Consider the following 23473-nt stretch of genomic DNA (forward strand, 5'->3'; position numbering starts at 1 on the left):
GGCTCATTTGGTTTCAGTGGGCCTTGTTGTAAGCAGGACAGCACTTTATTAATGCTTCTTTCTTGTTTGGTGAATTACATAGGTTTACAATGCAAACACTCAATATAACTCTATACTGTGGGCTAGAGATGTTTTAAGTGAGATCAATACATGGAGCATCCTACAAGGATTTCATCAAGTCTGAACACTAAAAAAAAAAAATCTATTTTAACAATGCTAACACACAGGTGAGCCAGTATGGCTTTCAGCTACACATTTGTCAATGTTCAGTGAGGCCTAGGAGTCTGTCAGCATCACAGCTACTATGGAGGTCCTGGACTTCCATTTCTTACCTAGCAGCCTACATTTGGTCTTCAGGATACTTTCCCCTACAGGTACCACAGCCACAGGCTTCCCCCCAGCACTGCCTCTAAGTCTGTCTAGAAGTCTTGTGACATCAACCACCTTCACACAAAGCAGGCAATCTACCATGCCCTTCTCCAGTCATCACAAATCCAATTACTACCTGGCTCTTCCTAGTAACAGGGATCTCCATGAACGGGTATTCTCAGTGCAAGGGGATACCATGACATCTGGAAGGAGGGTCCCAACTATGGGTTTGTTTCCCTTTGCTCCAGCTTGATGGTTTCCTCTCATACTTTAATCCTCAACAGCACAGACATTGCCAGACTGGATGGGACCATTCTATTTGGTCCCTGAAAGCCTCATCTACTACTTGGTCTCCCTTAGCTTCTTCAGTTCAGACACTCTAGCCTCATGAGCCTGTACTGTGTCTGAGAGCTGTGAGCTGGTTTTACCATAGGTACAACCTGCCCACAAGGCAGGTAATCCATCATGCTGCATTCAGTGTAATATACTGGAAAGACCACACTGCTGCTGGACTTCTGCTGCATTATTTTTACTCTTGCAGGGTCATAGAATATCAGAGTTTGAAGGGACTTCAGGAGGTCATCTAGTCCAACCCCCTGTTCAAAGCAGAACCAATCCCCAGACAGATTTTTGTACCAATTCCTAAATGGCCCCCTCAAGGATTGAACTCACAACCCTGGGTTTAGCAGGCCAATGCTCAAACCACTGATCTATCCCTCCTCCCTTTTTTGGATCAGGGGATGCGATATTGGTTTTAGTTTAGAGTATTCTCAACATTGCATTCCCCATCTCCTGTTAGCTGCTCCTGTGTAACTCCTCTGATTGCTTAGGAGCTGGCTTTTTAAAGCCATGTTTTCTGAGTTAGTGCCCGCGCCCCCCCTCCCCCATCAGAGAATCCAAGGGGGTTAGAGATCCAAGGATAACAGGAAAGAGCCTTGTTAGTAAGCTCTCAGCCTAGCAGGCTGCATGGCTCATCTCTATACTCTTCAAGTAAGCAAGCAAACTAAAAGACAAGTTACACTTAAAAGGAGCAGCTCCATCGCTTTACTGGAATGACAGCACAGATAGGTCTCTCACCAGCAATGAAGCAGAGAAGTGAACGGCTGTCAATTAAATTGACAGGTGATAAGCCTAAGGAGTGAATTCTTCTGAGAAACCACCACCTTTTGAGTGTTAACAAGGTTATACCACTAGCAGACATGATACCCTAGTGCATATCACTAGATTAGCATCTCAAACTTTGCATTATAATTACTAGAAAATGGCTGTTTTATTCTGTCCAAAAAACAAAACAGTTCATAAGGTAAGCTGCGTTAGACACGGACCAGATTTTTATAAGAGCATTTCTACTCTGAAAATTACTTAAATGCCACCTTCTTACACAAGTCCATCCTTCAGTTATCTACTTATTTAACTGAAATGTTTTCATTGTTTTAATCCTGCTAGTGTTACAGAGCCAACCACCAAAATGCAAGCTGAATTTTATTCCTTCTCATGCAACAGATTTACTAAAAGCCCACCATTTACGCCTGTACAAACAACCCTTGTACTTTTTGTGGGGGTTTCAGAGGCATAACATAGGAGCCATAAAATCTGCAGAACCTTTAGTATTGGTGATGGACAAGAAGGAATGAACACGAGTTGACTTTCTAGCTAGGCTTTTACATGCCACACATCCAAGTGCTGGGACTTTGTATTAAACCAGTACTGCACCTAGCTGAAAGCTAGTTAGTTTGACTGGGCTTATTGGATCTCCCCTACATGAAGTTGGAAATGTTAGTTTCAATTAAACCTACTTCCATTAGCAAAGCAGATTTTTCATTCTGGTGAGAAAAGGGGCATGTTTTCTTGAAGTATGTTTGGTTTCAAACTAGTGGAAAAGTCAAGGAAGAGTGCTTTACACCAATTCTGGTATTTCTACTGTATATAGTTTTAAACACCTATAAGTTTTCGTAGAATCAATTCTGCTTCAGTTTCCCTCCCCACAATTGAAAATTATGTTTTCCATCAAATACATTGACTCCTGCTTACCAAGAAATTCCAGCTCAGACTACAGCTAAAAATTCATTTGGAAGACTTATATTGTAACAGCCACTTAACTCTTGCAAAAAGTTAACCCCTAAACTTTGTAATTACAAATGAGAGCATTTATATATTAGACTGGTGTATTCTGAACTGGATGCTAGAAACCCAACTGAAGCCAACTGTGCACTATATGCTCCTGAGCTCCAGCCTGCAGCTAGCTCCAAAAACTGAGTGCTTTTGTTTAGGTATCCTCTCCCAACCCCAGGTTTTGAATGCAAGACTTATCAATTTGTCCTAGTTTGGGACCAGAGAAAAGCATAAATGAGTATGCTTTACTTTCATGTGTCAGAAATTAGGTCTTGTCTTGCTCCATGACGATGTTAAACTTTGACAGTTTTAAACAACTGAAGCATATTAAGATAGTATATTAAAATGATCCAATACTTTTACTGCAAATACTTAGAGACAACAAGGCAAACAGAATCCTCCATAGGACAGTCACACAACACTAAGGATCAGCTAACTTAGGTACAGCCACAGACAGATGAAGTCAAGAAGCAATCATGTTTAAGCCAAAACTAATCTACCTGGACACCGGTCTGTGACAATTTTACCTTCAGACATGTCACTCACTTTGAAAAAAGCCATCTTGACAAAAAGCCATATGCACAATTTTTAATAGGCTTATTTACATGAGTAACAGTCAAGTGTATATTTGATTCCTGCCCTCACATGCATTTCTGGATGTAGAAAATGAGTTTGCAAAATACAGATTCCTGAAGAGAAGACTAAATAAGGTCATGCAAAGTATGTATTTCAACATGCTCCCTTACATGTCAGTAACGACCTCATTAACGCCCAGGTTCAATGCTCTTTGCTATAATTTATCAATCTATCCACTAGGTAACATTCCATTTAGTATAAATATTTAAGGCACCTGTCATTACAAAGTAGTGGTTGTGCAAGCACTCAAGAACTCCATAGTTAAAAACAAGCCTTTTTACAGTTCAGTCTATAATTTAATCAAGTTCCTCCCACATGTGTTGCCTCCTTTTGCTAGGAAGACAGAGTGAGACAGGGTCCGAACACTTCTCTACTTGGGCAATGATCTCCATTAACTTCCAGTGTGATAAATGAGGGGTAGCTCCCTTTTATGGACACCCAGCCACCAGTCAGTAGCTATAGAATCCTCTTTGGCAGCTGTACCCTAATTGACTTAGCTGTAAAGGGTTAAGAAGCATAACCTGAATTGGCACCTGACCAGGGAACCAAAAGGAAGGCTGTACCCTTTCAAATCGGAAAAACCGCTGGGGAGTGGTGGGGGAGGAAGTTTTTGTCTCTCAGGCTGGAGAGAGGGGAAGGCAGCAACAAGCTGCAAGGTTTAAGCCAGGTATGGAAAATCAACCGCATCATGCCTAGAAATGCCTCATTTGGAACCCCAGATATGTAAATAGCACAAGAAAAGTTAAGACAGATGCGATTAGGAAACTTTTTGGTTTGTGGATTCCTCTGTGCTAACCCGAGGTGCTTTTATTTTGCTTGTAACCTTTAAGCTGAACCCCAAGAAAGTTTTTTGGTGTTTAATCCCTAAAGCTTAAGTTTTCAGATGTGTTTCTTCCTTTAATAAAATGTACTTTTTTTTTTTTAAAAGAATCCTTTGATTCCAAAGTCCTTAGACAAGGGGTTGGTCTGTGCTCACACTGCTAAGGCAACTGGTTCATTTTTTATTCTCAAGCCTCCCCAGGAAATGTGGGGGAGGCTTGGGAGGCGTTTTTCATGTGGGTACCCCTGAGTTCAGATTTGGGTGGGTATACCATGACATCCAGTAAGACAAAAGAATGCTGGGTTTTACATGTCTGACACTCAACTGATTTTTGACTAAAGCTATCAATTTCCTCAAACATGAAGTAGATGGCCAAAATAAAGTTGGTCACAATTTTCCAGCCACTTCTTGCAATCAACATTTAACTTGCACTTGTAGCTCAGTTAAAAAAAACAAACCACTTTAAAATGTCAGAGCTCATCTGAGTTTTAGGAGAGAGAGAGTCTTTTAGTTGTCATCTTTGGTTAGATTTTCAGTTCTGGAGTTGTGCTTTAAAACTTTCTCCTCCACTGTAACATTTTCAGCAGTTGTAGATCCCAGAAGCTTCATATGTATTTACATGTTTCTTACATGCTGGGGCAAATTAGCTTAGTCTTCCATGTGACTAGACTCACACTGGGGAAAAAAATTCTCTTCCCTTTCTGAAGACACAATTTAGTCTTATTTGACATCTGGAAAAAAAAATCAATTTTCAGTTTCATAGTTTGAGTTACCATACTATGCCATGGTGTGTGTAGTTCTCATTTAATTCGAGGGTCATGCACATCTACAGAAAAATGTAAGTTTCATGCTAAAATTGTGCGTTTCATTTAAAAGACAATTTGTACAAAGCATTTTAACCGATCAGATACAAGTTTACATGTCAAAGAGGAAGAAACCAATTTGATATTACAAAGTCTCCCAACAGTTACATGTTCTTCCCTTTCCTTGGTTATCATAACAAGGATGAAAAGTACTGGTAGTGTTGGTCCTAGGACAGATTCAAACTGTTGGATAACTATGACATTTCATCTTAATGTTGAATGTTACTCAGCAGCAAGTTTCCAAAGAAGATTTCCCATCAAAACATGAAGTTAATTTAGAAACTTGGGCCCAGATAACGCAGTGACGACATCTACCTGGGCAGATGCTATTACAAGATCAAAGCTGAAGTTTCTAGGAAAAACTACTGAATTTTAAAACCTGTTTTCTGCAGAGTTACTAGCATCTTACCTTGCTATATCTGTGTGTTTTAACATCAGCTGACTATGTTTTGAGTAAAGAGGATATGAATAAGTTTAAAATGCTTTTTAAAACCCAGCCTTCTTCAGACAAGTCTATTCAGCTATTCCATTATTATGCTGTAGATAATATAAACCAAATGAGTACTGAGTCAAGCCAATAAAAGAGGAAGGAAAATCCACACTGGTATAACTTCCCTATCCCCACCTATTTATATTCATACATACTGCAGTTTTAGTATTTAACAGAAAAAGGACAAGAAATAGCACTCTACCGGAGAAGTCCCCACAGCATTTAGACGTAAAATATTGATTTATTGAATACGATCGTGACATTTCCTCTTGTTCTTGTGCTGCACATTAGGAAAAGACTTGATATTTAGAAGTAGAGCACATTTTTCTCTTTTCTAGTCCCCACTGAAATCACCCCTTTTAGAGGGCAAATTTCTTCAACAGGAAGAAGCCATTTGGCCCAACATGATTGTTCTTCAGAAACCCTAAAGCTTACTTTTATCATAGAGCTCAGTCTTCTTCTCAAGTGCATCTAGGTGGCTTATAATCACCACTTCAGTTTTCTTCCTAGTCTGAGACAGATTTGGGATCACAGAGGCCCCCCTTGGGACTGTCACCTGACATGCTGGAATTACATCTGAGCCTGTTTTCCCTGCCAGCTTTGGACTCCAGAACCCTGCCTTGTTGAGCCAGACAACAGACCCAGGTCTGGTCCACACCCCCAAAGATGCAGACTTTAACCAAAAACTGCTCAGTAGGTCACCTCTCTCAAACACACAGATACCCAGCTCCCAATGGGATCCAAACCCCAAATAAATCCATTTCACTCTATAAAGCTTATACAGGGTAAACTCAAATTGTCCACCCTCTAACAGATATGCACAGCTGTTTGCTTCCCCAGGTATTAATCACTTACTCTGGGTTCAACAAACAAACATGATTTTATTAAGAATAAAAAGTAGGATTTAAGTGGTTTGAAGTAATAAAAAAAGTCAATTCCCAAGCAAAACAAAAAACCACACAAGTCTAAGCCTAATACATTAGGCAACTTTTTACAGGTAAATCTCACCCTCAGGGTGATACCAATAAGCTTCTGTCACAGACTAGACTCCTTCCTAGTCTGGACCCAATCCTTTCCCCAGTACAGTTCTTGTTAGTTCTAGCTCAGGTGGTAACTGGGGGTTCTCATGACTGGCAGCCACCTCTGTTCTGTTCCACCCCCTTTTACAGCTTTGGCTCAAGGTGGGAATTTTGTCTCTGGGTCCACACCCCTCTATCTAAATGGAAAAGGACCAGATTTAAGATGGATTTCAGCATCATGTGACATGGTCACATGTCCTGCGAGACCTGCCCAACACACACCTCCATTCTTCCTGGGCTGTCTTACATGACCACAGGAAGGTTTGCAAGTAACCAGAACCATTTACAACTAACTGTCCTAGTCAATGGGAGACATCAAAATTTTAAGCCATTAATGGCATACGCTTTGCATAATTACAATAGGACCCCAGAGCTTCTTGTATCTGAAGCTAGAAACAAAGTATGATACATTCAAATAGGAGGGATATATTTAGTAGGTTATAACCTTTGTTATGATACCTTACAAGAGACTGTTTGCATAAAGCATATTCCAGTTGCATCATATTTACACTCAAGCATATTTCCATAAAACATATGGTGTGAAATGTCAGTCTCTATTTACTACCTTGTATAGCAAGATTCTTGCTTCTATACCATCTTTGACAGTGAGTTCAGATCCTTCAAAGTAGGCTGAGTTATGCTTGATTAGTGCATTGGATATTTGTGGAAGTCTCCTTTCAAGGTGCCAACTTAAGAGGTGCTAGCAATTAAGTAGGTGGCACTCCTATGAACTGTACTGAATGTTCTATCGTGAACAATACTGTTCAATAAGACTAAAAGGATTTACATTGTCAGCTTTAGACTTTGCAGCACAAGCAACTACCGTTCATTAGAAACTATAAACATATGCTTACCAGTTTTTATTTTATAGTGTACTTGACTTGTGATTCCAATCTTTAAGAGCATAGTTTGCTCATCTGTTCTATGAGGGGTTAGCTTATTGACTGCATGTTTACACTCTTGATTAAAAGTCAAAATTTCAACTACAGTAGTATTCAGACCCTAGTCACCATCAGGGCCCCACTAGGCCAAAGTCTGTGCAATTATATAGTAAGAATCTATGCCCTGATCTGTTTACAGGTTAAAAAACTTGATCTTACAGATGCCAGCCACAAAGGCAGAATTTCATGGGTTTAAAGAGTTGGTTTTGTGCTTAAAGTTTTGAAGCAAAGCGTCAAAGATTCAAGTGATGTATTACTTAAGTGAAATGTTAGCATCACCAGAATTTTCCATTGTTAACATAACTTGCTAGAACAAATGTCCTTTAATAATTTTCATGCCAAGATAATTCTCACTGGTTGATTTGTTTAGTATCTGACTTCCAATGTGCTCTCATTTTGTGTACTCACCTTGAGTAACAAATGTCAGGCAAAGTGATTAAGGTCCAGATTCTGCCAGCCTTGGTTTGTATAGTAACTCAGGCCACATCTACACTAAGCTTCTACCAACATAGATATGTCAGTCTGAACTGTAATTTGCAACAGACACAGCTGCCCCAGCAAAGTGCCCTAGTGTAAACAAAGTTATACCAGCAAGACTGCTTTTCTCAGTACAGAATTCACTTGGGGATGAAATATATTGGCAGAGGTACAGTTTTTGGGGTATATCTGTATGTGCAACTATAAGCACTTTGCCAGTATAAGACACTGGTATAGCTATACTGGCAAAGCCTTCCAAGCATAGACCTGGCCTTACTCTGTAGTCTCATTGGCTTGAATGGGGTTACTAACAGAATAAGGGATTACTCAAAGCAAATAAGATTGCAGAATCTGGCTGTAAGTGTGCAATACTTTTCCAGTCATATTTTTATAAAAGCTCTCAGGTTTGGAACAGTACCAGTGACATAGGGAAGGGTAAGAGATGTCCTGGAGGCCAAATTTAGGCTGCTAGGAAAGAGACTGCCACCATATAAGTCTTGGATTTCAGTCTCAGAGATGCTTCCGGTTCCAAGCCCAGGGCCAGGCAGAGCTTGAGTCTCAATGCATGGATGAGACAATGGTGTAGGGAGGAGTGGTTTAGATTTATTAGGAACTGGGGAAACTTGGGATAGGGGGAGCCTATACAGGAAGGATGGGCTCCACCTAAAGCAAAGTGGACCCAGACTGCTGGCACTTAACATTAAAAAGGTTGCAGAGCAGTTTTTAAAACTATGAGATGGGGGAAAGCTGCAGAGGAGCATGTGGATTGGACAGAGACTTCTCTTAGAGGAGAGTCTAAAACCTAGAGAATTTCTATCAATAGTCAGGAGGAGAGGATGGAAGAGGATAAAGTATGGGCCGGGCCAGATGAGAAAATTCATATAAAAAAGAATGACACATCAGAAAAGGGCCGACAGTGACAAGTTTTTAAGGTGCTTGTACACAAATGCTAGAAGTCTAAATAAGATGGGTCAATTAGAGTGCCTTGTGTTAAAGGAGGCTATTGATATAATAGGCATCACATAAACCTGGTGGAGTGAGGACAATCAATGGGACACAATCATTCTGGGGTACGAAATACATCAGAAGGACAGAACAGGTCATGTGGGGGGAGGGGCACCATATGTTAAAGAAAATGTGAATTTAAGATTTTTACTTCATTTGATTCTACATGTTCCATAGAATATCTATGGACTGTAATTCCATGCTCTAATAAGAATATAACAGTAGGGATCTATCATCAATTATCTGACCAGGACAGCGATACTGATGATAAAATGCTAAGGGAGATTAGAGAGGCTATCAAAATTAAGAACTCAGTAATAGTGGGAGATTTCAGTTATCTCCATACTGACTGGTACATGTCACCTCAGGACAAAATTCAGAGACAAATTTCTTGATACTTCAAATGACTGCTACTTGGAGCAGCTGGTACAGGAACCAGGGGGAGAGGCAATTCTCCACTTAGTCCTGAGTGAAGCACAGGATCTGGCCCAAGAGGTAACTATAACAGGAGCACTTGGAAATAGTGACCATAACATAACATTTAACATTCTTCTGGTGGGAAGAACACCTCAGCAGCCCAACACCCTGAAATTAAATGCCACAAAGGGGGAACTATGCAAAAATGAGGTTAAACAGAAATTAAAAAGGTACAATGACTAGAGTGAAATCCCTGCACTTTTCAAAAACACTGTAATAGAGGCCCAACTTCAATGTACACCCCAAATTAAAAAAAACACCACAGTAAAAACTAAGAGCCACTGTGGCTTAACCACCATGTAAAAGCAGTAAGATAAGAAAAAGCATCTTTTAAAGAGTGGAAGTCAAATCCTAGTGAGGTAAAGAGAAAAATTGGCAGTGTTTATGCTCCTAAGTGTAAAAATGTAATAAGCCAAAAAGGAGTTTGAAGAACAGCTAGTAAAAAAAAATCAAAAGATTTAAGTAAACCAGAAGCAGGAAGCCTGCTAAAGAACCAGTGGGGCCACTGGATGATCAAGATACAAAACTAGCACTTAATGATAAAATCACTGCAGAGAAACTAAATGAATTTTTTGCTTCTGTCTTCAAAGCTGAGGATGTTAGGGAGATTCCCAAACCTAAGCCATCCTTCGTAGGTTACAAATCTGAGGAATTGTCTGAGATTGAAGTGTCATTAGAGGTGGTTTTGGAATTAATTGATAAACTTAACAGTAACAAGTCACAGGGACCAGATAGCATTCACCCAAGAGTTTTTAGAACTCAAATGTGAAATTGCAGAAACTATTAACTATGGTTTGTAACCTGTCCTTTAAATCAGCTTCTGTACCCAATGACTGGAAGATAGCTAATGTAACGCCAATATTTAAAAAGGGCTCTAGAGGTGATCCCGGGAGTTACAGACCGGTAAGTCTTAAGTCAGTACCGGGCAAATTAGTTGAAACAATAGTAAGGATAGAATTCAGGGCTTTGGAGCTGTGCTCTGGCTCCACTCCAGCTCTAGGCAAAAAACCTGCAGCTCCACTGCTCTGGAGCTGCTCCACGCTCCACTCCAGAGCCCTGATAAAATTGTCAGACACATAGAAGAACAAATTGTTGGACAAAAGTCAACACGGTTTCTGTAATGGGAAATCATGTCTTAATATATTAGAGTTGTCCACATCTTTGTTTGACCCCTTCAGACAAGTGGAATCCAGTGGACATAGTGTACTTAGATTGGTGAGGGATCTTGTCAAAGGTTTTCTGACAAAGGCTCTTATGTAAATTAGTTGTCCTGGATAAGATGGATGATCCTTTCATGGATTTAGAACTGGTTAAAAGACAGGGAACAAAGGGTAGGAATAAATGGTAAATTTTCAGAAGGGAGGGGGTAACCAGTGGTGTTCCCCAAGGGCCAGTCCTAGGGCCAATCCTATTCAACTTATTCATAAGTGATCTGGAAAAAGTGGTAAACAGTGAGGAGGCAAAGTTTGCGGATGATACTAAACTGCTCAAGATAGTTAAGACCAAAGCAGACTGAAGAAGCTCAAAAAGATCTCACAAATCTAAGTGATTGGGCAACAAAATGGCAAATGAAATTTAATGTGATAAATGTAAAGTAATGTACACTGGAAAATAACCCCAACTACACATACAATTTGATGGGGGCTAATTTAGCTACAACTAATCAGGAAAGAGATCTTGGAGTCATCGTGGATAGTTCTCCAAAGACATCCACGCAGTGTGCAGTGGCAGTCAAAAAAGCAATCATTAAAAAAGGGATAGAGAATAAGACAGTATCTTATTGCCCATATATATCCATGATACACCCACATCTTGAATACTACATACAGATGTGGCCTCCTCATTTCACAAGATATACACTCCTAGCTCGATACAGCACTGTCTTCAGGAGCCAAAAAAATCTTACCATGTTATAGGTGAAACTGTTATATCAAACTTGCTTTGATCCACCAGAGTGTGCAGCTCCCCCCGCCCGGGAGCACTGCTTTAGCACATAATATCAGGTCGCATTATATCGGGGTAGAGGTGTACTGGCATTAGAAAAGGTTCAGAAAAGGGCAACTAAAATCATTAGGGGGTTAGAATGAGTCCCATATGAGGAGAGATTAAAGAGGCTAAGACTTTTCAGCCTGGAAAAGAGGAGACGGGGGGGGGGAAGGAGGGGAAGAGGGAGGAGAGATGATAGAGGTATATAAAATCATGAGTGGTGTGGAGAAAGTAAATATGGAAAAGTTATTTACTTGTTCCCATAATAAGAACTAGGGGCCAACAAATGAAATTAATGGGCAGCAGGTTTAAAAACAAATAAAAGGAAGTTCTTTTCACACAGAGCACAGTCAACCTGTAGAACTCCTTGCCTGAGGAGGTTGTGAAGGCTAGGAGCATAGAAGGGTTTAAAAGAGAACTAGATAAATTCATGGAGGTTAAGTCCATTAATGGCTATTAGCCAGGATGGGTAAGGAATGGTGTCCCTAGCCTCTGTTTGTCAGAGGGTGGAGATGGATAGCAGGAGAGAGAGATCACTTGATTATTACCTGTTAGGTTCACTCCTTCTGGGGCACCTGGCATTAGCCACTCTTGGCAGGCAGCATACTGACCCAGTATGGCCATTCTTTTGTTCTCCCTGTTAATATTTATTTGAATACATGTCTCTGCCTATATGGTTAAGAGCACGTGTGGGTTTTTAGGTGGGCAGTCTCAAAGTGCTGAAGACTAGAATCATAATCGGAGATTAAGATTAGCAGTGCAGAAAAATGATTATCTACATCATTTTCCTCAGCAAAATGCAAGTGAAACAAATACCAAGGCTTTAAAAGCATATTTGAACCTTACACCTGCCAGTCAAGTTACCATTACACCCTGGCAATTTAGAATAAAACAGATTATCTTAATAGTATTTATACTCCATTTTAAACCCTATGTGCCATTTTATATCCTCCATTTGCAACCCCACCTATGAGGCCACTACCAGCAACCTTCATAATACCATAATTGTCAAAAGTTTTATTTAAAAGTTAAATAGAAACCTGATTTCTAGGACTGTTCAGGGAGCAAGATCTCTCCTGTGAATTCCACTGGTATTTATCCAATAAATATTGGATAAAGAGTGTTTTTGCTAACTATAAAATAGTTGATCAAAAAGAGCAGAAGTCAAATAATGTTTGCAAAGTGCTATGCAACCAACCCTCTTTACTACATCTTATGCCACAAAAAGGGGGTGCTGATTTCTTACATTCTACCCTTCCCCCCCACCCTACCTGATTTGAGATTTTCCTTCACAACACCTGCTTCTGATGTTATTCTGAGCTTTTGCAAGACTTTGCAGTACAAAACTGACTTGATTGTTGTCAGTTTCACAGCTGCCACAGAGATCTGAGAAACTGAAAAGCCAACTTGTCTCTGATTAGTTTACTTTTGTGGCTTATGGAATTTCAGAAGCATTGGTAAAAAGGCACAAGAGCCAGACCTAGGCTGTGGCTACACTTAGCACTTCAAAGCGCTGCCGTGGTAGCGCTTTGAAGCGCTAAGTGTAGTCAAAGCGCCAGCGCTGGGAGAGAGCTCTCCCAGCGCTGTCCGTACTCCACCTCCCTGTGGGGAATAACGGACAGCGCTGGGAGCCGCGCTCCCAGCACTGGGGCTTTGACCACACTGGCGCTTTGCAGCGCCGCAATTTGCAGCCCTGGAGAGGGTGTGTTTTCACACCCTGCTGCAGCGCTGCAAATTTGTAAGTGTAGCCAAGCCCCTAGAGAGGCTATGGTTTCCCTCCTCTACCCCCTCCCCCACCAAGGGGCTAGAAATATTTAAATGAAAATTTAGACTGCAGCCAATAGTACTTGCTTATGAGACTTCCCTACCTGCCAAGAGTAGATTTTCCCCAAGCCCCCAAAAGCCAGAGTAATCATGAAATAGCTAATGATTCTAGCAAAGAAAATCAGAACATATGAACTATTTTGAGGAAGCTATCAACTTACATTTAGTAAATCTGCCACAATGTTATGCAAGTTTATTTTGTTCTTGTTAATATATTGTCACTGAAACCTAAGTTTGGAGAAGTGATACACCTACAAAACATGCAACATAATTAGCCTACTCAATATTATGGAAGTATATTACATTGGCTATTCTATAGCCAATTGATGTGGTTTAAAATAAAATTTTAAAGGCAAATGAGCATACTTTAATAGCTTGACACTGAGAATTAGAGGTGTACTAGAAGTCTGCCCTAAACACATGAAGTATACAAGTTTGCTGGCTAGTAGATGCTCTTTAAACATGTGTTAACAGTTACTTATCCCAGACCAAATTCCAAAGTTTTTCTTTTGCCAAGTTAACGGTCACTAATAATTCTACACTAAATCCTGTATTTGTGCTTATCACTTCCCCTCTGTTAGAATTCTGAGGTTGCTGAGAAAGAATGCTGCCAGTTGCCAAAAAGGTCCTCATAAGCAACTTTTAGCACATGACAGCCAAACATTCTAAACATGTTGTTGAAACATGTCTAGTTCTTAAGACATACTGGTGCACTATGAAACTGCATCTTTTCCTCAATTAGGCAGAACCCAAGCTGACTGAAAGCAAGCTCAGGGCTTGGCTACACTTGAGTTGCAGCGCTGGTGGAGGCTTTCCAGCACTGCAATTAGTAACCGTCCATACCTGCAAGGCACATCCAGCACTGCAACTCCGTGGCTGCAGTGCTGGCTGAACACCTGGTCTGCTTGGAGTGTAGCGAGTGCAGCACTGGTGATCCAGCACTGCTCATCAAGTGTGGACACACACCAGCGCTGTTATTGGCCTCCAGGGTATTAGCAGATATCCCAGAATGCTTTTAACTAAATTACTCTTTATTTTGTTATGCAGCCTCTCTTTATTTTGTTGTGAACTCCGTGCTCCGGGAGCTGCTTATCAAACACCTCCTTTTTGCTGTGATCAATCTGTACCTGACTAAACAATCAAATGAGATAACCCCTGTGAATGAGGCAGGCAGGGAGTGAGTGTTTGCTTGACAGAAACAGCATGGGCAGAGGGGAGAAAGGGAGTCCCTTGGATGCAGGCTGTTTGCAGTTAAGAGTTAAGGGTAAGGGATCGGGAACATTTTCTGATTTTGCAAGACAGGAAGCTAACAGTGTTGGCTCCAAAAATCCACTCTCTCCCACTCCCTGTCACACTACGCCACACCCCACCCCACACCCCTCTTTTGAAAAGCACATTGCTGCCATTTGAACACTGGGATAGCTGCCCATAATGCATCACTCCCAACAGCACTGCAAATGTGGCCACACACCAGCCCTGTTCCTACACAGCTGGATGACCAGCCCTGTAACTCCCAGCACTGCAACTCTCAAGTGTAGCCAAGCCCTCAGATGAGTCAATAATAGAATAATTCAGTATTCTGTTTTGCATAATCCAGTTATTTCACTCTACCACTGGCTCTGTTTGCCAGGTGTTTTATTTTTTTAAGGAGTGGGGGGAGTCACTATTATTATTTGTCCCTATAAAAACAGGGGATAGAAAACAGAAGCCCCAACACTGAGATAAAGTAATCTAAAGGGTGGAAATTGATACCTTTAACACATAGGGTCACAAGAGTGAAATAAAGGAAAATCTCCATTAAACTTCCAGAAGGAAATCCTCAGGAGTCACTCAGAATTTCCCTCATTCTATTAGAACTACTCAGACTTTTGCAGAAGTTTAATATAAATTTGTTGAGGTGCCTCCTGTTCAATGAACGAAATGGGGAAAGGGAGAGAAATCTACATTTCTTTTAACTACCAGTCTAATGATAGCACTTGTTAAACTACTGTAGTATCTGCATTTCTTTCAACTAACATCTTCCTCCTGAAATTAAGCAATTCACTGTTCTGGATTAACACCTCTTTGCATTTCAACCTTGATTAACCCCACACAGCCGGATTTAAAATCCTAGATGTGAAATGTTGCTGTGGAAACAGAGCTAGAAATATTAACAGCACATTTGGCTGCTAGATTGACATGTTTGTACAGAAAGCCAGATGTGAACATTTCTACTGATGTTGAGCACTCTATAAAGAGGACTGTTGGAAGGGCTGTATATTACCCAACCCTCTTGTGAGGGCATCACCTGCTGTAATCATTTTACTGGTTGAAAAGAAATTCTGAGATATGATATGAAATTTTGAGGTAGTTTCCAACTCAGAAGCCATAAATGTTGATTAATCCCTAACAATATATTTCAATGATACTGCTACACATGCATATTCTTGCACGCAAGCCAGGATATTATAGTAAAAGAAGCAGTGCTCAGCATCAGAGTTGGTTAATGTACATCAAACCCCCCCACACTTAGCACACCTGATCACTACAGACAAATATATCCCCCACCAGTAAACCATGGAATACAAGGCTGTTGGAATTGGATTTCTGCAGGGATTCAAATATAAAATAAAAATCTCAGTATTTTTGGCTGAAGTTATGCAAATCAGTTCTCAAATACATGCAAGGCTATATATAGATACAAGACTGAATCCTTAATAGCCTAATCAGCAAATGGAAATGTAAAGTTTTAGGAATTTAGAAAACGCATTAATATACATACTTAGTATTCCTTTCTATAGTTGTTATGCAGGGCACTATAATTAAGATAAAGAAAATTAAGATTAATACAACAAAAGAACCACTGGCAATAAAGTTTTACAGTAAACAGCTCTTAAATGCAGCCTAAGATGGTGATGAAGACAACACCCTAGAATTCAGTTGCTCTCAGAGATCTCGGTCATTTTTTGAAGGCAAGACTAGATATACTAGAAAACAAACTAACACTGCATCAGAAGGACACTTAGAACAAAAAAAGCATTCCTACATGGATAAAATAGGCGCTTTCCATTGTTAGAGCAGAGGTGTGGCCCACTGTTTAAACACTAGAACAATAAAACTTGAGTAACCCAGGTGGCTGAGCTACAAATAAAAGGTTGGCTTAAAGCCATTTTTAAAACGGGTGAATCAATCAAACTGTTAAAGCGTTACAGCAAATACCCATGATTTCAGGCAATTCGTTTCCAGCCTCACCCGAGTACACGCACACGCCAAACTAACAAAAACCAAGGATCTGAGTTTCTGGGACAGGGTCCCACCCATTCCCGCAGCGGACGGCCCAGCACGTTCACGCCAAGGCTGGCCAGGGAGCGCCCAGCGCCGGACGGCAAACGCGAGACGGCGGGCGGGAATGAATGAGCCTCCCCGGCAGGGGCAGCCCCCAGCGCGGGACGCGCCCGGGCAGCCGCCCCGGGAAGGGAGGGGCAGGGCGCCGGCGCCCGGAGGCTTTTCACCTTCAGGGGACGGGAATTTGAGGTCTCGCCCTGCGGGAGGCACCGACCGACCCACCCAGCCCCAGTGACACGAGCCGGCTGGGACTGGGGGGGGAGGGGGGGGACCGCCTGAGGCGCCGCAGCCGGAGTCTCCGGGGAGGGGCCGCGCGGGGTGAAGCCCGGAGCGAGTCTCCCGGGGTCACCGAGCCCTCCCGCCGTGTGGGGGGGGGGGGAAGCCGTGGGGCGCCGCCCCCTCCCTCCGCCCGGACTCACCTGCCCGGCTGGGGGGGGCGGCGGCTCTGCCGAGGGGTCTCGCGCCCACCGCCGCCTCCGGCCGCCGCGCTCCGAGACGCGCTGGGCTGAGGGGGGCGGGGGGAGCGTCCGCCCAGCTCCGGAGAGACTCTGGCTCCGCGCAGGGGCTGAGACCAGCACCCGCCACACAGGGCTGCTTCCGGGGGCCGGCCGGGCCCGGGTGGAACCTGCTTCCGGGTAGGGGCGGAGCCAGGCAGGCAGCGACTTCCGGGGGGAAACGGGGCAACCGCGCTGATGGCTGAAAGTGAAGCGGCGAGGCCGCGGCCTCTAATAGGCTGGGACGGAGGGGCGGGGCTATTGGAGGGGCGGAGCTTGAAGGGGGCTCGGAATGAAAGGGGAGGAGCTAATGCTGCTTGGGGGCGGGGTTTGGGAGGAGCTGGGAAGAAGGGAGCGTGCCCACTGGGGGGGGGCTAGGGGCGTGGCTGTGAAGTGGAGGGACGTGGCTTGTGTCTGCACACTCGCCCTGTACCAGGGGTTGCGAACCTTTCAGAGGTGCTGTGCCGAGTCTTCGTTTATTCACTCTAATTTAAGGTTTCGCGTGCCAGTCATACATTTCAACGTTTATAGAAGGTGTCTTTCTATAAGTCTGTAATATATAACTAAACTATTGTTGTATGTAAAGTAAATAAGGTTTTAAAAATATTTAAGAAGCTTCATTTAAAATTAAATTAAAATGCAGAGCCCGCCAGACCGGTGGCCAGGACCTGGGCAGTGTGAGTGCCACTGAAAATCAGCTCGCGTGCCGCCTTCGGCACGCGTGCCATAGGTTCCCTACCCGTGCCCTATACGCTGCACTGTGGGGTGAGAGGGAAGCATGGGAGGAAATCCCACATCTCCCTTCCCCTCTCCCCCCACCCAAAAAATGTTTTCAGCCTTTTAATAAATTCTTGCAAAGAAAAATGCCCCAGTTCAGTGCTGCCTCCCTGGATCTGCAGACGGACTGTCGAATTAGCTCTCCATAGTTTCTGGACTGCCCCCATTCAGCTCAATGCAGCATTAACTCTGGAATAGAATTGTGTCCTGTTGCAATGTCACTGTTATTAATTCATTCTCCCCTGATCTTTTCAACAGAATATACAAACTACTGTGGGGGAGCATCAGCAAAGTTCCACAATTTCTGCCCACTCCAATCTAACTTCCAACTTCTGAATCTTTTAAATTGCACAAAAGGGTTTTCTGCCCAAACTCTCCACACTGTGGTAGGAGTGCACCCTACTGCTAAGTATAATTTGAGCCCCAAATTTCATATTTTTGTGTGTGTTTTTAAATTATTTTTATCTCAATTCTATTAAAGGTTTCAGACTATCTCACAAATTAATTAGAGACAAATGATAAATGTCACATCTGTGAAGTGGTAATAATTGGCATGTATTATAGTACAAGTATTAACACCTGATCAACACACAGGACTTTAAAAGTGATTGTGCAGTTATTAGAAAATAGCCCTAAACAGAAGAAAGTAGAGGGCAATAATAAAAGGAGGGAGGAAGAAGGAAATCCCCAGGTATGCACACTGGGACAAGGGACTTCTCACTGTGAGAATATGGACATTTAGGGCATGCTCAGTGTTATCTTTAATTGTTAATTGGCATTTGACTTCAGAAGCAGTTTAAAAAAATCCAAGTTAGCTTGATAGATAGATGAGAAAAGATAGACAGTAAGAATGCAAAAAGTACAATATAGAGGAAAAAAAGAAAATTGGGAAAAGCATGCATTCCAAGCTCCCAATCCAATCATTCTTAAAGTATTTCCTGCAGGTACTCAGGAAGTCAGCACAGATGTTAACTAGCAGCCACATAGTTTTGGATTGGAACACAACAGCCTGATTTTCAGTCTGCCCTTAACCGAGCCTCCCCTTTACACATGGCAATAACTTGGACAATTGCACACAAAACAAAACCAACAGGTATCTAGCATCAGTGACTGCACTGATCACAACTTTGGCAGTTCATCATAGAAAAAGAGGTGGTCTCTCCTTGAGGCTGGACCCAGGCCATTTAGGGATTTATAGGCCAAAACCAGCCTAGTGGATTTATTTCTTAGTTTTCAAAATGAGATTTCATGTCAGAGCTGGATTGTATTTTCTAATGAAAAACTTGTAAATACTAGATATAGCATGAGACATCAGCCATCTTGATCAGGTGTAGGGTGCATATCATCAATCTTCTGGTTCCATTAGTGGATCACTTTCTTAACTGCAGGCATGTAAACTTCCTTTATGTGTACATACTTCCATATCTAAGATGCTGGAGATTACATCATCTGTTAATATTAGTAACTAACTCTCTTGATTTCTTTGTATATTACACTTTCAAAGTTAAATTAGATTTCTATTACAGTGAGTACTGGTGGATTTTTTTAAGATACCCACCTGACTCTGGTGATCAGCCAGAAATCTTACTATGGTCAGAACAGGCTTTTCAGGCTAGAGAGTTAATCAAGACTACCATGGTCTGTCTATAAACTGCTGTTTAGAAAGTAAGGGTCATATCTGAGAAGACCACAGTTTTTAAACCAAAACTGGTGAAATCTTTCATTATATTGTCATAAGATGTTGAGAACAAAAGTCTGTTTGGAGTGGGTTTTGACATCTGGTGGGGGTGGTGTGTGTGGGTGTGTGTGTGTTAGTGACTGGGAGGAACAGGTTGGGGCATGTGTCATTAATTTTAAAAATATTATTATTTTTAGTGAGGGCAAGAAAGACCAGAGCTTTCCTCAAGGGGAAGGAGAAGCAGAGGAAAGATATTCAAGAGACTGAATTTAGGTGCAGTGACAAGGTAAGAAGGAAGGGGTAGTCAGAAGTTGAGATGGTTCTATATTTTGTGGTCACTCAGTGCCTAGTCAGAGCAGAATAATTTACAGTAGCCATGTGAAACACAGGGATAATAGAAGGAGATCACATTTCAGTGTTATAACAATATCTCAGGGGAGCTCCTTATTAACTCCTTAATAACCATATCTTATACTAATAAACCCTTGACTTAAACAGAAATTTGTTTCAAAATTGTTCAAAAGAACAGCACAATTTAGTTCTATTATGTAAACACTAAACCCTGTTATATTATTGAAAGTGAGTACCTGATCTGCATGTTTGGCTTATCAAACTGCAACACTTCAGTAGTCTAGTCAGTTCAGGACATCACTGGTAATTAGAGCTGGCTGAAAATTTTTGAACATTGTTTCAATAGTGGATGCAAAGGATGGTGATGGGGGGGAAGATTTGTGCAAAAATAATGGGGGGGTGCAAAAAAATTTTTAAAAAAATATTTTGACCAGCTGTACTGCTAGTTGAACATTTTATAATCATTTAATGCTGCTCTCTGTGCTCACTTTTCTCCACAATGTCAAATCCTAGGCATTTAGCCAGTGTTTGGTCAATCTTTCCCTGGGATATAGCTTCTTTGGCCTCCCTGTTTATTATGAGCTAATTTTTGCATCTCCCATAGAGCTTTAGAAAATGCATGGTACGATATCACAACATGGGAACATTCCAATGAAGTCATTCTAATAAAATGCTCAATCCTATGAGCATGTTCATCCACACAAGCTGACCTATCTTTGACCCTGCAAAACTAAATCAGAGAAATCTGATAACCTGGGGCTAAATATCACCAAATCTATGGAAGACAGAGGAAAACAGATGCAAAACATTCTGCATGTTTCACCCTGGGGAGAAATTCGTACATTAGCTACTTCTTAGGAGTGGGAATAGTAGCAGCATGGAAGGAATAGGAGTATGACCTTCTATATGGACACAGCCTAGGGATAGCAGGGGATCCCAAGCCTGCAGATCTTGGACCATCTGTATAGAATGCCTGCTCTTTGGTAATGCCAGCCACCACCTCAACAGGTGGGAAACTTGATGACATTGGCTTCAGTTGGGACAGCCCCTGCTGAACAAGTGAGAAGAACACAAGCAGAGGGGACGCAGGGTGTCCCTTCCCTTCAGAGTCTCTAGCCACCCATTCACTATCTTGGGGAGGAAGGGAGTTGATTGGTCCTTTGCCCTTTTTCATTAATTTAAACCATAGCACAGACCATCTAAAGTCTCTTCTGGCTCTGTTTCAGCAGCTCTACCCTCCTTGCCCTGGACTGATAGCCTCAGAGCTGTGTTCTACAGATCACCTATTTTGGGGTCAGAGACAACTTTTTTTCTTCCCATGGGGTCAAATTGGCAAAGGCCTAAGAAGTTTTTCATTTTCCTCACCAGATCCTGGTGGTGCAGTTGAAGTTAAATAGGAATAGGATTTAATAATTAATGATAGTACTCGGTAAGGATGTTAGTTCATTGCGGCTTGTGGCCGGTTTCTAGTGTGGTTAAAAGGCTAAAAGGAATGGTTCCCAGAAGTAAAAGACCTGGGATTTCACTGATGGGCTTCAGGGGATAGGGGAAGATCTTGTGGTCTTTGGGGGCTGAGGTCCCCACTTTAGTACTCTCTGTCCCCCTTGAGTGGTGTGTGGTGGGTGGTAGGGCTCAGAATAGTGAGCTGAGTCCTAGTGGTAGGATGAGGAGAATCTACCCCAAATTACATGGTAGGAATCCTGTAACCCCTGAACTTGAACCACTTAACATGCCTGGGAAGTAAGAGTATGGTGACAGGGTGGGTAGCACCCCTCCTCTGAGTTAAGTTTAATAAAGTTGCTGTGCACCACTTAAAATGCATCCCTGTGTTTGATGTCCGCATTCGCTACTGTGTCTCTATCAATATAGCCAAGGTCTTCTCACATGTAACTGTCACTGAGTCAGCGCTGTGCTGTTGTTGGTTCTCTGGTCTGCAACTTTGCACTACCTCCTGTTATGAAGCTGTGAATCAGATGTTAATGCTGCCTAGAATGTCTGCCCCTTAGTTTCACCATCTCTTTCCAGTCAGCCATGCACCCTGAAATCTCATGGAGCTCCAAATGTCCATTGTTGCTGTGAAGGGGCTACTACCAGTAATGCAGGGCTGCGAATCAGCATGGTATGCTGCAACTGTTCTCCTCCTTTTGTGTTCCCTTACCCTTCTGGGGGGGATTGATCTAAGTTACGCAACTTCAGCTACTTGAATAACATAGCTGAAGTCGATATACTTAGATGACTTACCGTTGTGTCTTCACCGCGGTGAGTCAACTGCTGCCACTCCCCCGTCAACTCTGCTTGTGCCTCTTGTGGCGCTGGAGTACAGGAGTCGATGGGAAAGCGCTCGGGGGGCCGATTTATCACGTCTAGACTAGATAAATCAATCCCCGCTGGATTGATCGCTACCCGCCGATCTGGCAGGTAGTGAAGACATCCCCCTAACAGGTAATCATTCACCTTCACTTCCCACTGTACAGAAGGAACGGACCTCTCCCACTGAAGTCAATGGAAATCCCATTTAAGTCAGTAGAAGTCTTTTAATTGATTGTAGTGGGAATTGGATCATTTATAAAAAAGCAACTATTTTCCCATTAAATAAACGTCTATGATTTTATTGACTCTTTTGCCAGTTAGATATAGTCATAGTTCTGCCAGTTGTCAATCATTTGAGATGACAAATGTCATTTTTATCCTGCAGCCCAAACTAAAAGGTTTTATATTTCATGGTAACAAAACCTATTTCACAATATCCCTTTCCCCTTTCTGATTTAAAACTGAATATTTTTGAAAAGTGGGAAATGTGAGCACAGCTAACTTGCCATCTGGTCACACATTAGCAGTGATTGTACTTCTCTGGTTCATTAAACATTGGCAGGCATGCAAAACACAAGATAAGAGTTTACTGCAGTTCTTAAACACAGACAGAATCTTCAAGGAAAACATGGAGCTTCCATATTTCCCACTGAATTCAGAATCCAGTTCTAACACTACAACTCCACTTTAAACTAGATTTATATATCAATTAATCTGTCCTTGTATGCTTTTACAAAACAAACTTCTTTACCTATGTAACAAAAATATTTTTTCACTATTTGTTTGTTTAATTTTTGCATTTCACTCAGTTTATAAAATGAAAATAGATTAGTCAATTTTATGTTTGCTTAGAGTCATTTAATAATAAATTTCACTTTCAGGTTCTCATGCAAACATGGGATTGCAAAGGCTTTAGTGGAACACTTACTGGGTTGGTTGTTTGTTAAATTGTTCCATTGGGATTTTTAAAAAAAATGTCATGGAAATATTTCTCTTGGTGCTAGGTTCTGTAAGAACTTAGTTCTATAAAACCAAGGGCCTGATTCTCCCCTACCTTGAACCTGCGTAATTATTTACACCTGTGCTAGGGGAGTGTAAAAATAAGCTTTCTAACATAAGATCAACAGAAATATTTCTGTGAAAGTCTATTAAAATTCTCTGGACCAGTTTAAAACACAAGGTGCAAGGCAGTGAGAATCAGGTCTTGCCTGTCTTTACAGCTGTGAACTAGGATTTCTAGGCATGTGGCAATTGTCTGTTTTTGTCTCCCAGCACATGTACTAGCATGTATGTGTGTGTACAAAACGTTCATGGTAATGTTTAGCGTGTTACTAACCACAGACTTGGACTATTCTATATTTGTCAGGTCTGGTGTTGCATAATAATTTAAATAGTAAGAATGCTACACTGAGAACGTCAGTTGTTTTAAATAATTTGATACTATGCAGTATGAAGATCAT

At 41.8% G+C, this 23473-nt stretch overlaps 1 protein-coding gene across 2 annotated transcripts in view; it reads right to left on the reverse strand.

Annotated features, from left to right (window-relative positions):
* The window catches only part of RALA (RAS like proto-oncogene A), a 43562-nt gene extending 26467 nt beyond the window's left edge, over positions 1-17095 (reverse strand). The window contains exons 1-2 of one of the 2 annotated variants that reach the window (XM_045006250.1): positions 16823-17095; positions 15841-15874 (exon numbers count right to left, since the gene is read on the reverse strand). The gene's annotated coding sequence lies outside the window, so the exon portion shown is untranslated. The remainder of the gene's footprint in view (positions 1-15840; positions 15875-16822) is intronic. The other variant, XM_045006249.1, reaches the window with a different exon arrangement.
* Between the last annotated feature and the right edge of the window lie 6378 nt (positions 17096-23473).

Source organism: Mauremys mutica, chromosome 2 (genome assembly GCF_020497125.1).
Source record: "Mauremys mutica isolate MM-2020 ecotype Southern chromosome 2, ASM2049712v1, whole genome shotgun sequence".
NCBI lineage: Eukaryota > Metazoa > Chordata > Testudines > Geoemydidae > Mauremys > Mauremys mutica.